At 47.3% G+C, this 11,247-nt stretch overlaps 1 pseudogene; it reads left to right on the top strand.

The window, feature by feature from the left end:
- The first annotated feature begins 9,725 nt into the window (after positions 1 to 9,725).
- Positions 9,726 to 11,031, top strand: LOC101617907 (annotated as a pseudogene).
- Positions 11,032 to 11,247: the final 216 nt, after the last annotated feature.

Here is an 11,247-nt window from a genome sequence, read left to right as displayed (position 1 = left end):
GAGGACCGTAAGCTAATCCAATAAATCCCCTTTTTACTATAATTCATCCTAGTTCTGTTCCTCTAGAGAACCCTGACTAATGTACCAGGTGAGTGGGACATGTTGCCTGGATGCAACTGAAGGGCTTCTATGGTCTGGGTGTGGCTGGACAGACTGTGTGCTCCTGTGCTCCTGCTGCCCCAGAGAGCCTCTCGGAATGATGGTGGGTTGCTCACTGCCACCTTGGAGGCTCCTTGTTGGTCAGCTCCTGTGTGTCACTTTGGAGGTTGGGAAGAAAAGTGCAAGGGAACCAAATTGAAGGAGACATTGAAACTTTTATTGATGGTGTTTGTCTGAGTACCCAGAGCTACTGAGCTGATCTCTTGGGCAAGAGGAATTCCCTGCAGAGATACTGCCTGGCTGACCATCACTTCCTGTACTCCAACGTGCCTTGTCATCCTGCAGGGTGGCAGAGGCTGGCCGAACACAGGCTCAGACCACAGTGCCCTGCTTTTACAGATGATTTATTAGAATGCATAAGTCACACCCACTCATTTGCATAACGGTGACACCCTACCCACCAAAAGAGACTATACTACCCACAAAGTATAGAATATTTACATCTAGACTTTTAAGTAAAAGTTCATTGACTTCTAGTTTGTAAGCCTCAGCTATGAAAAACTGCCTCCTCCAGACTTAACTTATCCCTAACCCTTTTCTATTTTTTTTCCCCTGGGAGAAAATGAACAGATAGTTAAAAGTTTTCTCCCTTTTAGTAAACTAGATGGATGGTGAATCCAACACCCTGCGTGGGTCTGGACACGCTTGACTGTCACTTGATAGAAGCCTTGTTCATTTCAAGAGAGAAAAAAAATGATTTCTAGGTGGGTGGGGACCAACTTGCACGGCCCTTGTCATGTAGGCGGACACTCTACTGATGCTCACTGTCCCCCACACTCCTTGGAGGGAAGTGATGGAGAAGGCTTTGGGGGAGGAGGATTCCATATGCCTTTGCTTTTTAATGAAGAACTGGTCTCGCTAGTATTTCCACAGCTGGGGGCCGTGGTGCACCCATGGCAGGAGACTCCAGTCCTGGCCTGACAGTGAATGCCGGGGCTGGAAGTGCCTCAGGTCAGTCAGATGTCTGTGTCTGCCTCCCTGTCCCATTGTGACAGAGTGGGGTGGTAGTTAGATAGCATGGTAGCACTTATGTTCTAACTGTGGACATAAACTTGCTGTTTTACACAGGAAGTGAAATCGATAATGGAACAGAGTCACATTGATCAGATCAATCCTGAGAGCCTCTTGAAGCCAGTCCAAGTTGCCGAAAGAGAGATGAAGACAGTCAAAATATTTCGGCAGTTAGTGTTGCTGTGTTTGGGGAAGGGTGTGATTCATGACGACGGAGGCCTGCTTGGATGATCCTGCCCTCTTCCAAATGGCTGTTGGCTCTCTTCTCAGGCTGATGCCCAGAAGGAGTGCTTCTCTGATGTTCTCTCCTATGGTGGTTAGAATGAAATGTCCCCCATGTGCTCATATGTTTTGAATACCTGATCCTCAGTTTTGGGAGGTAGAACCTTGTTGAGTGAGGTCTGTCCCTGGCTCAAGAAAAGCCAAGAGAGGCCAATCTCCATAGACATTTTGGTGCTGGGATATGTAAAGCCTTTACATTTTCTTAAAGAAAAAAAAAAAGACAGAAAGAAAAGAAACTATAGGTTTGGTCTTATGTTTTTGCCTTGTTTAAAGGTTCTCCTTGGAATCATTTGTTGTTTGAATCTTGCAGTCCAAGGAGTAGATTCTTCTGTCTGAACCTAGGTGGTTCTCTTACAAGGACCAGGTTGATGGTGATGGCGATGATGATGATCATGATGATGGTGATGATGGTGATAATGGAAAAAAAAAAGTTGTGCACGGTGGTGAATACCTTCCTTTAATCCCAGTGCTGGGAGGCAGAGGTGGGAGTATCACTGTGAGGCCAGCCTGAGACTCCATAGTGAGTTCCAGGTCAGCCTGGGCTAGAGTGAGACCCTACCCCCCAAAATCAAAAAAAGAAATGATGATAAAGGTGATGCTGGTGATGGGGAAGATGATGGTGATGATGATGGAGGCACCGCTGCTGAGGGTGGTGATGACAATGACGCTAGTGGTGATGGTGACAAGGGAGATGATAATGCTGACGAGAGTGGAGGTGCTGATGGGTCATGGCTACTCTTTACTGAGGAATGTGCTCAGAAGTCACCAGGCTTCACTTCATCCATTGCTCTAACAATTCTCTTATATTCCACAGATGGAAAAGCTAAGATCATAGAGAACTCATTCATTCATTTCCAAATTCATCAACAATTTATGTGGCTTACTAGGTCTCTGGCATGGTCTCAGGAACTTCATCAATATGAGCTCATCCCTGGGCAATCCAGTGAGGCAGGTCATTATCATTCCTAATTTACAGATTAGGAAACTGCAGAGCCAAGACCCAAGGTCACTCAGTGTGTGGATGGTGGTGGGACTGAATATCTGTGAGAGTAATTTACTGTGTCACGTGAGTGGCTACTATGGAACTGCTGCCTCCTCATATTCTCTCTACCTACCCCTTGGGCAAGACACTGAAATTACCCCATAATGGTCCAGGCAGAGTAGCCTCATACCAATGGTCTGGTGATGGAGGGTCACTGTGGTACCTGGGCAAGTGAGGGCCATAGTCAGAATTGGGGAAAAAGAATGGCAAGGGGAACTAGGGCTATTAACTCACCAAGACCTGCCCCAAGTAACACACCTCTTCCTGTAAGGCTCCACCTCCCAATTGCCACCAGCTAGGGACTGAGTACAAGACTTAATCAGAAACACATGAGACTGTGGGGCAAGTCACATTCAAACTACCACACTTTGTCTCTGCATACGCATCCACGCATGCATTTATATGGCATGTGTATGTTGCATGCACACATACTCACAACCATGCGCAAGCATGTGTACATGTAACATACTCGTATAGATATGGCCTACAAGTGTGTGCATGTTCATGACTATGTGCACATAGCACACTTGAATTATGCACAATTGCTCTTATGTAAGACATCGGGACATAGGTGCATGCATACTTCTGCATGAATGTGTGTGCACATCTATATGTGTATATGTGTGTACACGCACTTGCGTTGGCTTGTAACTGCAGGTGTGTGTGTGCACAGATGACCTGCCCTCCAGAAGGCCAGCTGGGGAGGAAATTTACATCTGCAGGGCCTGCCCTCCTGCTCTTGTGCCATGCAGGAGGGGTGCCTCAGGTTCCAGGGCCCCTCGGGGCTGGGCCGCACTTCAGCTCGGCTCAGCTCAGCTCGCACTGATGGATTCTTTTCCACTGATGTGACGACTTTTCCCTCCCTTTTGGCTTTAATTAGGTTCCATAAAACATCCCCTGCTGTGAGTTCTGGTTCAGTAATTACTTTATCTTTCAGGTTCAAAGAAACCGGAATCTTTTCTTTTAGCAATTTAACAGAACATTTCACGCCAAGGGCTAAAAGCCCTCTGCATTCCTTAGCCTCCTCCAGACAACCCAGTGCTATTGTCTCCCTTAACTGGGACAGGTTGCTTCTCCTCATTGCTCTCTTGTTTCTCTCTCCAGTATTGAGTTGGATGCTGCATGGGGCCCTGAGCGGAAAAATCTCTGAAGTCTGTTCCCAAAGCCAGTGACATAAAACCCAATGAAATGAGCTTCCAGGAACTTCTGCTCCGCCCCTGCCAGCCTGGCAAGAGGGCCCCTGTGCTTTTCCTCAGTGAGACGTTGCTTTTCTTTTTCTCAACACTACTCCAATCCTTGTGCTGGGGCCACTGGCTACTGGGGTGGAGGAGGTAGGGCTTCTCCTTGGGGGTGACAGTCCTGGGTTGTTCCCACCTAGATGTTTCTTAGGTGCCCCTCATCCCCGCCAGTGCCCACAGCTGTGACAGGTTCACAGAGGGCTCCTCTATTTCTGCCTGTCCCCCTCCAACTAGCCCCTCATTGGCAAGATGGGCCTTCAGAAGATCCTAGTGGACTGGGGCCACCTCTACCTCAAGCTTCCAAGGGCTACAGCTCTGGGAACCAGAATTGAGTTGTTTCTGGCATGTTTGGTTCTGATGATGTCCACTTGTTCTCAGCTCTTCCCTGGTCACTGCTCAGCTTTATTCCTCTGCCCAGGTCTATGGGGAGGTGGACTGTGGTTCTGTATCTCTTGCTTCTTCAAGTCACTGGCCCATAGCCCTATCTACGGGGTGGCCATGCCCATGGGACTGGTGTGACTTAGTGACATAACACGGTGTTTGGAAGGAGAGATGGGACTGCCTTTCTCCTCCCTCCTTCCTCTGGGTATCTCTGGGCCTGCTTGTTCAGGGCCAGCTTCCCTGCTTGGTCTACATTGAAGCTCTGCTCCTTCCTTAAGTCTGTTTCTTTCAGCCATGTCCTTATAGGCAGTGGTAATGTTTCTCCCCTATACACGTGCCTGTTTTTCATCTTGTTTTCAGTTGATTTGGAGACCAGCCAGGGAAAGGGTGTGCCACTTCTTGGACCTTTCTGAGCCTTAATAAAGTCCTCTACATGTGGTGACTCTGTCTGGGCCATGCTTGCTGCCAAAGACCATCCTGGTCTCAGTCCAAATGTGGGTCCCTCTGTGATACTTCCCACCTGCTTCCCTCACTGGGTCATCAACTCCATGAGAACAAAGGCAGCCTTTTGTGACCCACGGTGTCCACAGCACCCAATGGGTGTCAGTGCATGGTGGGTGCTCAACCACCAATAATCTCCCAGTCCAGAGAGGGGCTGTGGTGGAGGAGCAGCGGGTGCTGTGAACCTACTCTGTACTTGAGGGCTGACTGCCTCGCCTGTCAAATGGGGATCCTAATCATAGACAAACCAAAAGAGAGGTTTTTCAGGGGAGACAGAGTGACATGATCAGTGTGCTTTGAAACCTCCCAGTGTGTGGATGTTGTCCGTCACCCTGAATGCGCTGGTTTTACATGTTGGAGCAAAGACCGGACAGATGCTTAAGGTGTCCTCACTTTGTGGATGTTAGGGTGTTACTTGTGACCATGACAGAGGTGCAGCCCCACAGTATCTCTCACAGCAACCTGAAGACTTCCCTTTCCCCTTAGGGACCTCCATGCTGGCAAAATCTGAATTCAGGGCTTTGACACAGAAAGGGATTTCAGGAGGAGATGGCATGAAACAGAATTAGGGTTTGTTGAAAGACACAGATCGCAAGCACAGGAGTGGAAGAATCACATAAACCCAAGTGTGGGTGTGGGCTTCTCTAGGGCCAGTAGCAATTGAAGATCTTTACAATGTGTATAAATAGGATTTTGGTGACTGTCAAGGTCCATCTCTAAAAGCTGGTAGGAAAAGACCCCCTTCCTTTTTCTAGCTTGCTTGGAGTATAGTTTACAGTAAGGTTAAAAGCTTGGTTAATTTATAAGCAAAGTTATAAAGAAGGTGTATGAGTGGTATTGTTTACATTTAGGGATAAGAGGGGAGTGCTAAGAAACTCAAGCTTATAGATCATTTTGGATTAAGTCAGCACAGTTGATTTATTGCCTATGGAAGCTCCGATTGAGAGGTCTTTGTGTGTGTGTGTGTGTGTGTGTGTGTGTACCCATGAGAGCGCGTGAATGCAGAGGCCAGAGGTCAATGTCCGGTGTCTTCCTCAATCACTTTCAACCCTATTTTATTTTTATTTATTTATTTTTTAAATTTTTATTTATTTATTTATTTGAGAGCAACAGGCACAGAGAGAAAGACAGATAGAGGGAGAGAGAGAGAATGGGCACGCCAGGGCTTCCAGCCTCTGCAAACGAACTCCAGACGCGTGCGCCCCCTTGTGCATCTGGCTAACGTGGGACCTGGGGAACCGAGCCTTGAACCGGGGTCCTTAGGCTTCACAAGCAAGCGGTTAACCGCTAAGCTATCTCTCCAGCCCCCTATTTTATTTTTTGAGACAGGGTCTCTCACTGGACCTGGAGCTCACCAACTCAGCTTGACTGGCTGACCAGCGAGCCCCAGAGATCCTCTGGTCTTTGCCTCCCCAGTGGTTGGGTTACATGTGGCCTATGTCATCATGCCAGCTTTTTTTTTTTTTTTTTTGAGAAAGGGTTTTGCTATAGCCTAGGCTGATCTGGAACTCACCATGTAGTCTCAGGCTAGCCTCAAATTTATAGCAATCCTCCTACTTCTGTCTTCTGAGTGCTGGGATTAAAGGTGTGCACCGCCATGCCCAGCCATGCTGGTTTTCTATAATGGGTCCTAAGGATCCAAATGTAGACTGTTGTGCCACTGTGCTTCAGCATGGACAGCCCTGCAGTGAGACCTCAGACACATACCTGCTATATTAGTAATTCTCCTGCTGTGACTAAAACAACTTAAGGAAGGAAGGGTTTATTTTAACTCACTTCTTGGCAGTATAATCCATCATGATGGAGAAGTCATGGTGGCAGGAATGTGAGGAAGCTGGTCACCTTGTGTGTGTAGTCAGGAAGCAGAGAGTGATGAGTGATGGTATTCATCTCACTTTCCCCCTTACATTCTGTCCCAGGCCTCAGTCCATGGGATGGTGCTTCCCCAATCATGGTGGTTCTTTCCACCTCAGTAAATCCTCTCCTGACATACCCTCATTACCATGCGCAAAGGTATGTCTTCTAGAGGATTCGAAATCCCATCAAACTGACAAACAACATGAGCCATTGCTCCCACATACAGGTGTGGACACCACCGCCACTCACAAATTTCCACAGCTCATGGTGCTTCTTCAATGCACTTCCTGCAGGGGTGTTCCTGGGCCCTTACCAGTGTGGGACAAGGTAAGCGCAGAAATGGAAAATAAACATTTAGAAACCTTTGTAGTAATTTTTTGGGTGATTTAAAAAAATATGTGTTGAATCCAATAAAAATAATTGAGGATTGTGGTTTCCATCTCTCCGTTTCTCTTTGCTGTGTTTTTTTTTACCAAAGTGCTGACTGATGATGAGTGGAAATGAGAAGAAGGCCCTCACCATAGACAGCTGGGAGAAGAGCCCTGCTATGGAGGACGCCAAAACTGTCCTCTGGGTGTGACATGGCCACTGTCATCTTAAAATCAGAGCAGCTGCAATTACTCACAGGAGACCCTCACAAGATTGGGCCACTAACATGTCTTCCTGGAAGAGGGGACAGAGGACAGAGTTTGCAAGAGGCACAAATCCAATCCCTATGCTTGTCCATTTTGGGTGAATTATTAGCAATTTCATGGGTGCAGGCTGTATGTGACATTTGGTTGGCGAGACAGATTGCTATTTGTTTTTAAACAAGACATTCTGTCAAACCACAAACATGCTTGAAGAGATAAAAACTTGTTTGAATCAATGCACAGCAGGTTCCCATTTCATACACCTGCCCTGCTGGCACTGGGGGTTGGGCTATTGCATGTCACCTGTGGTCCATGTGTCTCCATCTAGATGGCCTTGATGGCACCTCAGCTTGCAAGTTATCCCTGGGGATAGTGAACTTCCCTCGTGATGGGGTGTTGACTGGATCTCTAAAGGTAAAAAGGGCAGGAAAGTTTGTACTTGCTAAAAATCTAGGATCATCTGACTTTTTTGTCTCTCTTGCCTAGCTCTGCAGAATTGTTTTTCCACAGTCAGGACCCCTCCTAGAGTGGATGTCTTTTATAGGATTTAAACATTGTAGTTGGTCAAGTTAAGATAATCTTTTCCTGAGACAGTCCCTAGACCTAACCAATCAGCTGCCCTTCTGGCTCACCTGGGCCAAAAGACAGCCTACCACCCCAAGGTTATAAATACCTTTGCAAGGGGAGAATAGGCTCTCTGATCACTTGGGAACTTCAAGCTGTGGCTGAGATTTTCCCTTGGCTGGGCCCAGCTGGGAGGACCCCCCAGCCCTTACTCTCCGCATGTGTTCTTTATCTCCTCCAGCTCCCCACATGGTAGTTTTCATACATATGCATAATGTAGTTTGATTGTAATTCTCTTTCATTACCTTCTTTTGTTATCCCTTCCCTGACCCCCTTCCACTGAACCAATTTCTTATTACAATTAGTCCCTTTTCTATATTATTATTATTATTATTATTATTATTATTATTATTATTATCGTCATCATCATCATTATTTTGAGGTAGGGTCTTGCTCTAGCCAAGACTGACCTGGAACTCACTCTGTAGTTCCAGGTTGGCCTCGAACTCATGGCAATCCTTCTATCTCTGTCTCTCAAGTGCTATGACTGGCTTCTATTTTGATGCCATTTTGCCCTCCTCTATCATCCACAACAACATGGCAATGGGCCCAATGTCATGCAGGTAACAAAAGCTGCTGTGAGGTCATGACCGCAGTGGCTACTTCATGTCCAGAAGACAGTGTCCCAATGCACTCCTCCTCATTCTCTGTTTCATACAGTCTCTTAGCCACCTCTCCCTAAGAGTTCTCTGGGCCTTGGAGGGCATGATAACATTGTCTCATTGAGTGCTGGGCAATATTCACTTATTCTTGGCACGTTGACTAGTTTTGGGTTTCCCTAGTCATTACTGCCATCTGCAAAAGGAAGCTTCTCTTGCCAAAGGTAGGAGCAGCACTAATCTATGGGTATAAACTTAAGTATTTATTGGGAAATTTGAAGGGCACAAAACATATTCATTTACCCAAACAGTACTAGCATTCTCCCTTAGGGCCTATGACCTCCCCAGACATAGGCTTTTGGCCTGTCTTCTACTGCTGTGTCCTGCTCCATTGAAATCCTCCTGCATCAGTTTGCCCTCCATGTCAGCAGGCTCCCCGATAGTCAGAGGGGTGCGTGGTCATCCTGGGATGCCTGGGCTAGAGCTGACTAAAGATAGGTGCCTTTATTGGTCAGCTAAGATGGAAAAGGCATGCCTATGGGGAAATGTAGTCCACATAAAGGCAGGTTCCAAAGGGACAACCAGACTGTCCTCATTGGACAGCCTGGCTGCTGCCACCCAGGTGCTGTCTTCCCTAGCTGATTGTCTTTTCCCCCACAGGTTTGTGGAAGAGGACTCCTCATCTTCCCCAGCAGGTGCATCGCACCCATTTTAAGAAGTGCTAGCTGACACTGGGAGGTAAGGCAGGCCTCACTTCTTCTTTTTTTTTTTTCAAGGTAGGGTCTGGCTCTGGCTCAGGCTGACCTGGAATTCACTATGTAGTCTCAGGGTGGCCTTGAACTCATGGCAATCCTACTACCTCTGCTTCCTGAGTGCTGGGATTAAAGGCATGCGTCACCATGCCCGGCTGGCCTCACTTCTTAGTGTATTCTTTCAAGAGTAACTGGGGTCGCCTGGCGTGGTGGCGCATACCTTTAATCCCAGGGCTTGGGAGGCAGAGGTAGGAGGATCACTGTGAGTTTGAGGCCACCCTGAGACGACACAGTGAATTCCAGGTCAGCCTGAGCTAGAGTGAGACCCTACCTCAGAAAACCAAAAAAAAAAAAAAAAAAAAAAGAGTAACTGGGGTCACTCATGTGACCCAGATCTCACATGACGTAGACACTCACGTGATCAGCCGCTTACGTGAGCAGAAGTAGTTCTGTACATTTTCTATCATCTTGCTATCACCGTTTGCGGGAAGAAGAAGGAAAATTAACCGTGATCATTAGAGTGCTGTTGCAGCGAACATTTTGAAGTATTTCTGTTGACCAGATTCCTTGAAGAAATTCTAGCAGGGTCACAGGCCACACTGAAATTGCACTGAGCCAACTTTGTCACCAAGAGCCTCACAGTCACCATGATGCTGAGCACAGCAGGCAGGGAGGGGCTCGTGGTGAAGGTCAGAGGCCTGCCCTGGTCCTGCTCAGCCCAGGAAGAGATGCGCTTCTTCTCCGATTGCAAAATGGTGCATCAGGTATTTGTTTCATCTACACCAGAGCAGGAGGCGAAGCATTTGTTGAACTTGAATCTGAAGTGAAATTGGCTCTGAAGAAAGACAGGGAAACCATGGGACACAGATATGTGGAAGTATCCAAGTCCAGCAGTGTTGAAATGGATCGGGTGTTGAGCATACAGGTCCGAATAGTCCTGATACTGCCAATGACGGTTTCATCCGGCTTAGAGGACTCCCATTTGGCTGTAGCAAGGAAGAGATTGTTCAGTTCTTTTCAGGCTTGGGAATTGTGCAAAATGGGATGACACTGCCAGTGGACTTTCAGGGGAGGAGCACAGGGGAGGTTTTTGTGCAGTTTGCATCACAGGAGACAGCTGAAAGGGCCTTAAACACAAGGAAAGAATAGGGCATAGGTTCATTTAAATCTTCAAGAGTAGCAGAGCTGAAGTCCGAACCCACTATGATTCCCCTCAAAAGCTCAGGACTTGGACGTCCAGGTTCCTCTGATAGGCCAGGGGCTGGTAGAGGGTATAATAGCATTGGCAGAGGAGCTGGCTTTGAAAGGGCGAGGCGAGGTGTCTATGGTGGAGGTTGTGGAGGTTACAATGACTATGGTGGCTGTAATGGCGGGTATGGCTTTGGGTCTGATAGATTTGGAAGAGACCTCAATTATTGTTTCTCAGGAATGTCTGATCATAGATATGGAGGTGGTGGGTCCAGTTTCCAGAATACCACAGGGCGCTGTGTATACATGAGAGGGTTGCTTTACAGAGCCACTAAGAATGATTAATATAATTTTTTCTCACCTCTCAAGCCCATGAGAGTACACATTGAAATAGGACCTGATGGCAGAGTTACTGGTGAGGCAGATGTTGAATTTGCTAATCACGAGGGTGCTGTGGCAGCTATGGCAAAAGATCAGGCTAATATGCAGCACAGATACATAGAGCTGTTCTTGAATTCTACTTCAGGAACAAGTGGAGGGGCTTATGATCACAGCTACATAGAACTCTTTTTGAATTCTACAGCAGGGGCAAGTGGAGGTGCTTATGGAAGCCAGGTGATGGGAGGGATGGGCTCATCCAACCAGTCTAGGTATGGGGGTCCTGCTCGCCAGCAGCTGAGTGGTGGTTATGGAGGTGGCAGTATGAGTGGATATGACCAAGTTCTGCAGGAAAACTCCAGCGACTATCAGTCAAACCTTGCTTAGGTAGAGAAGAAGCACTAAGCAGCTACTACAGAAATAAAAGCTGTGCATTTGTAGGAGTTGGATAGAATGGGAGGGATGTCTAGTAGATCCAGTATGATTGGTATTGCACTCAAGTAGAAATCACCCAACCAAGAGCAGCCTGTGGGGAAAAAAGAGGTTTACTTTGGCTTACGGGCTTGAGGGGAAGCTCAACGATAGTATGAGCAGAGGGTGGAC

This window comes from Jaculus jaculus, chromosome 5 (genome assembly GCF_020740685.1).
Source record: "Jaculus jaculus isolate mJacJac1 chromosome 5, mJacJac1.mat.Y.cur, whole genome shotgun sequence".
Taxonomy (NCBI): Eukaryota; Metazoa; Chordata; class Mammalia; order Rodentia; family Dipodidae; genus Jaculus; species Jaculus jaculus.
This window is presented reverse-complemented; position numbering and strand designations above follow the sequence as displayed.